The sequence below is a fragment of the Rutidosis leptorrhynchoides genome, chromosome 8 (genome assembly GCF_046630445.1).
Source record: "Rutidosis leptorrhynchoides isolate AG116_Rl617_1_P2 chromosome 8, CSIRO_AGI_Rlap_v1, whole genome shotgun sequence".
In the NCBI taxonomy this organism is placed as follows: domain Eukaryota; kingdom Viridiplantae; phylum Streptophyta; class Magnoliopsida; order Asterales; family Asteraceae; genus Rutidosis; species Rutidosis leptorrhynchoides.
Window position 1 is genome coordinate 37251428 of NC_092340.1, and position 6503 is coordinate 37257930.

The following is a 6503-nucleotide window of genomic DNA, read 5'->3' on the forward strand; positions in this document are numbered from 1 at the left end:
TTTTCGAGTTTCTTAAATTAATAGTCTCATTTTTATGTATATAACTCATTGTTAAAATACCTAATGAGATACATACTTATAATAAAATCATGTTAACTATATATATAACCATATATATGTCATCGTATAGTTTTTACAAGTTTTAATGATCGTGAATCACCGGTCAACTTGGGTGGTCAATTGTCTATATGAAACCTATTTCAATTAATCAAGTCTTAACAAGTTTGATTGCTTAACATGTTGGAAACACTTAATCATGTAAATAACAATTTTATTTAATATATATATAAACATGGAAAAGTTCGGGTCACTACACGCCACATAGTTCTTTGAGGCATGATAGTGAGTGTAAGGAATATGTGGATGACTCGGTGCTTGATCGTTCCATGAGGAAATTACATAGACGGGTCCATGATGCTAGGAGTAGAGGAGATGAAAGTTTGAGCAACCGTCTTGTGTGTAACTTGTCTCCTAAAGAAAAAGATAAATTATTTGAGTCAATGCATGTGGCTAAGGAGAATGATGTGTGGCTGGATTCTAAGTTGAGGAAAGTTAGAGATAGTGAAGGTTCTCATAAAGTGAGGGAAGGAGGAACTTTCTACAGTCCTGGAATTAGCTGAAGTGAAGAAAGAGTCGTGTGCGCGACTCGAATATAAAAACTGCACAAACTATGTGTAGAGTTTGTAAGTCTTCTTTATTTTAGTTTAGGTTAAAGTCAAAAATAGGCTACAAACTTACACAAATGTACCGATGTCGCCCACAAACTCATTTTCGTTCTACTGTCGCCTACAAACTTTCAAAAAGTATACCGATGTAAACAAAAACTTTCAAAAAGTGTACCAATGTAAACAAAAATGACTTGCTACCGGCTAAACTGGTTAAAAATCAACACGTGTCGTTCGTGGATTGGATCTTAATTCTTAAAAAAAAAAAAATTATCAAGTCAAAATTAGTATGTAACAGGTCAAAACTATAAAATATTAGCACATTTTTTGAAAGTTTGTAGGTGACAGTAGAACGGAAATGAGTTTGTGAGCGACATCGGTACATTTGTGTAAGTTTGTAGCCTATTTTTGGCTTTAACCCTTTTAGTTTTACTTTGTTTCTATTTTATTTTTTTTTATTTTTAGTTAAATGAACTTTGTGGGTATGTTCACTGCAAGCCCTCACGAGACAAAACTCGTTCACCCGAGGGAATCGGGTGGTTTAAAGGCTTGTTGCACACGCTAAGTGCAACCGTGAGTCCTACGGAAGTGGCTAGTTAGGATTTTACGCTTTTCTCTTTGTTTTTATTTTTATAAGTTGTAATGGAAGGATACATGTAATCAAATGGAATGCGTGATGATGAATCAAAATGGCGTGCAATGCTTTCTAGTGAATGGTGAACGTGCGAGTATCTCGGTAATATGTTAAATTTTCCTTTTCTTCTCACATAAGTATTGTAATATTCTAAACATGCGTACGAGGGGTAGCATGATTCAAGTGTGGGGGAGAGGGGAAAATTAAAATTTCCTTTTTGGGATACATTACTTTGGTTTGAAGCTTAAAGTGAGTAAAACATTATGATTATTAAAAGTGAACAAAATCACTCTACTTTAGATAGGGTAAGCAGGATTCGTTCCACGGGAAGTTATGGTTAACTAGCAAGTAATTTCAGGATTTGTTTGTTTGCGATTAACTAAAATTAACTAAAGTAAAGACTAGATTAACAATTACTAAGCAAATGTAAATTTTGAGTATTTAAGAGCATAAACAATGAGCTAAATGAAAAGGTTGTAATCAATTGATTAAGAGTCTTTATCCCTTCACAATCCCAATCTAACATGCATTCATTCAAACAAGTATTATGCTTATTAAGTATTGATCAAATCTCATAGACAAGATTTCTTAGGCTTATTAATTCTAACTATATTGGGATTGAAGCATGCAACCTAGACACTATGTCTTTATCCTTAATCTAATTAACACTAAGTTGGATCAAGAACACAATGTTAAATCACTATAATTCAACTTGCAATAATCACAATCAATAATACTTGCATTGATCAATAACCAATAGGTTTATAATATCACAATTCAAAAGACATAAGTTTCATAACATTACAAACCACATAAACTTGAATGAAAAGAATACATGTATCAATTGTTCATGGAAGTAATAAAGTGAAAGAAACTAGCCAAGCATGTTGGTGATGATGATCATGGTTGCTTCTTAAAGTTGCATGAAGAACACTCCTTGAATCCTAGCTTGAATCTTGATTTGATGATGATTGATGGTGTGTTTTTGTGTGTTTGATGCTCTTAAAACTGATGGAAAAAGTCATCAATTCGTAGCCTAGGGTTTATGTTATATAGGGGTGAAGTAGGGTAACCTCCAAGCATTAAATCCCTCAAATTCGGCCTTAAATTTTATCCAAAAATAGTTCCAGCCGCCTCCTTTTGCCCATTTTCCACCTGAGAGAATTTTTGCACCAGCCAGCGCCTACATGCGCCCCCCAGCCGCTTCCTTGCGGCTGGGCTCCAGTTTTCTCATTTTTTTCTTGTTTTTAACCCCCGTTTTCGCGTTCTCGTCCCAAATCGTTACTCATTATAAAAACCTCATGAAATAGCTTTTTTAAACCTCAAATATACACATAAAATTCACCTCTTAACATCAATAATGATCGGCGTTTAAGACCCGATCAGTACCTCTGCTACTGCCACCATTGATTCTTCTCAGGCTACTGCTTCTGCTGAGAAGAAACCATATGTGTGCCAGGTACCAGACCTTGATGAAGTTGTACCTAACTTCATCTATAGGGGAGCATCCATCACTCCCAGAGTTGCCTTGCTGGTGGATCAGCTGACTATTGATCCCCAAGGTGCTATAGTCTCAGCCAGTAAATTACCAGAAGAGGAGCTGACTGAGCTATTATCTCAGCTGGATCGACCAGCAAGAGAAGAGATATATGAGAGGTTGGCCACGCTACAACAAATTAATGAGAAGCCATACTATCACTACTTTGGTATGGCTCCAACTGCTTCTCCATGGCCTGGTACATGGAGGCCTCTCAAGTTCATCATAGATCCAGCTACTGGTAAATGTGTTATGCAAAATGTCCCTGATTCGCCAGTACCTTCTGATTCATCAGCTTCTTCCTCGTCATCTTTTTCATCTGATGGTGATGCTGATAAAGGTACTGGTAAGGGCGGACCAGTCACTCATGATAATGTGACTAGTTCCAAAGACGAACCAGTGGATCTAACTGATGATGCTGATAATGATACTGACAAGAATACCAGTGGTTCTAAACCTTCGGGTGAAGGTAAAAATGATGGTGATCATGGTGACGAGTCAGATTCTGACCTTCCACCTCCACCACCCCACGGAGGTACTTCTACATTAGCTGCTAGTGATCGCCCCTCAACTAGCAGTTTTAATGCTGATGAGGTGGCTGTCATCTCCACTCTGGCTGTCTATAAGACATTAGCCGAAGTTATACTAGATCTACAAAGCACCATTTGCTCTGCTATTGTTGATAGAATGACTGAAGCCATACGCAGAGCTGAGGAGGTTACCACTTCTACCTTTGAAAACCAGCTCAAACAAGTATGTGCTTTTGCTGATCTAGCGGTGGATGCTATTGTCAAACAATTTGAAGAAGTGGAGGATCTCAAGAGGCGAATCATCTCTCATAATGAATATGCTGATCATATTGCCCGTCTTCAAACTGATCTTGATGCTGCTAATCGAAGGAATCTTTTTCTTAATGAAGAGAATCGGGTATTGACAAAGAGGTTGGATTCGCAGGAGCAGCAAATGGCTAATATGGTTCATGTCTCTGCTTATCTTCAATTGGTGGAGACTATGCAACAAATAGCTGCCCTACAAGCAGATGTTAGGGCCACTGTTAATCATATGGCCATGGGTGTTGCAAGAAATGAAGTTAGAACTTCAAATCTGTGTCTCCGACAATATGGTGTAGATCCTGGTGCCCATATTTCTCCTGCTGATGCTGACTGGAACAACTTTGCATTTTTAGTGCCTGAGTCAGACAGTGACCTTGATGCACATGTTTCCCCTGATCACCCTTCTGCCCCTGCTGATGACAAAAAGGGGGAGAAGAAGTCTAAAAAGAAGTCCAGAAAGAGAAAAAAATCTGAGGGAGAACATGAGCATGAAAAGGCTCCTAAACAGCAAAGGAGAGATGGTGATGATGATGGTACTGATACTGATCAAGGTGTTGACACTAAGCCCAGCAACGCTCATACTGAAGCTGGTGTACAGGCAGCTGGTGCATCTCAACCCAGTGTGTCTGCCACATCAGTGGATGATATTGGTTCTGGCAGTAAGCCCAGTGATGTTTCTGAGCTACCTGTTGCTGAATCTTTTGTTGTCTCTCAAACGATTGAAAGAAAAATGAAAAGAAAACTGGAGAGACATCAGAAGAGACATCAAAATTTAAATGATGCCTTTAATGCCAAATGGGAGGCTTATGTTGCTCGTAAGCATCACAGAATTGAACATAAAAGAAGCCTGGACCCAGACAAGTTGAATATTAATGATGAACTAATCAGCATTAAAAAGTACAAAAGAGATGCTCGTAAAAGAAATGCAAAGTTCATGGTTAAGTACGATAAGAAAAGGGCAAAGTTGTATGCTGAGCGAGCCGACAGGATCAAAAGAATGACCCCTGAAGATATGAAAGATTATCTGCAATCTACTGGGTCAGGAGGAGTAAGAGCTGACGTGTTCATGAAATGGCTAGATGCAATATTGGAAACTAGCTCATCTTCTCGACCAACATCTTATGTTCAGCCAGCTACACAATAAAAGCCAGCAGTAATAACAGACCTTGATGTTGATGATGTTAAGGGGGAGCATCTTGCTATTGTTCCCTATCTGCCTCCAGCTGATACTAATCAGTTAGCTGGTACTGAAGACACAGCAAGGAGGGCTGTGATAGAAGACCCAGCCAGTAGTGTGCTGCTGGGTGAAACAAGTGTTGAAGACCCAGCCAAGGCGGCTGAGTTGGGTGTTAAACAAGATGATGATACTGTTGATCCTACTGACTTCACAGTCTGGGGTAGAGGAGATCACTTATTTATACAATCACCTATCTCTCCCCAGACTCTTGCTTATTTTAACAGAACACAGGATGAATGTATTAATCAGTTTTCAGTGAGTTCTTTAGGCATATCAGAATCAATCATGTATCCTCCATCTTCCCCAAAGCCACATGATAAACACACAACTTGGGAAGATGATTCAGTTGCCCGTGGTGAGCCAGATCTATTTAGGATGAATCCAGATGAAAGAGAGGCTTACAGGCTGGAGATCACTGTACCTGAATTGCTTGTGCAAAGACAAGCAGCTATTTCTGAAAGGATACGCCAAGTTAGATTGCTGCGTCAACCTCTTGATCAGCCATTCTACATCACTGCCTTAACTTATGGCATTGAAATTGGAGTGTATCTAAATAACAGTGGTCAAAGGCTACATACTGATGAAGAGAAAGCTCAATTTCACGAGGCTCGGAAACTGGGTATGGATCTAAGGCAGTATCGTGATGCCCTTAGAACTGAAGAGGGAAGGAAAATGATTGAAACAGCAATGTCCCTGAATATTACTGCCGATGATTATCTTTTGGGCTTAGAAGTTGAAAGGCAAAGAAGGGAGGATGCTGATGCTGAATATGCTAAAAGGGTAAGGCTTCAGGAAGTAGAAGCTAAATTGGCTGCTGATAGAAAGCAAGAGGCTGAGTCCCTCAAGCTAGCCAAAGCTATTGTTAAGGAACAAGATAAAGCTCTTGATGAACTGGAAGCTGCTGAGAAAGCACCTGCTACTGCTCCTATAGAAACTGAACAAACAATTGAGCTATCTGATCACTATTATAGGAGCAAGTATGGTGATGTACTGACCAGGAGATCAAATCCCAGCAAGATCATCAAAGTGCACAGACGCACAAAAAGAGCTTTCAGTATCAGCAGGGAAGATAACATTCAAGAGAGGGTAGACTACACTGATTTGAGAACCTTCGGATTCAGTGAATGGATGGAGATATTGGAGTACTTCATTGGTAAATCTGAAAGTGGTATTAAAAAGACATTGAAACCAGAACTCCAAGAGCTCTTCAACAAATCAACAAAATTTGGGAATGCACCAGTAGTAAACGTAGAAGAAGTACTTTCTCAAAAGCCTAAAGGAAAGAAATCTACTGGTGAAGGCCCACACAGAAGAGATCCCATCATTCTACCTCCTCATGTTCCAGTTTATGACCCTGCTGAGCTGCCTTACTTGTTTCCTGAAGCCTGGGCTGCCTGGAAAGTAAAAGAAGAAGAGCTATCTGGTGATGAACTAGAAAATGATAAAGATAAAGACAGATAGCCTTCTATTGCTTAAATTGTATCTTTTGTTACTTCATTTTTCATTATGATGTTTTGTAATTACTGTATATACTCTGTTGTAATGAAGATGAAATGAGTTAATCTTCAAAATCATATCAAGTTATAAGATATAGATA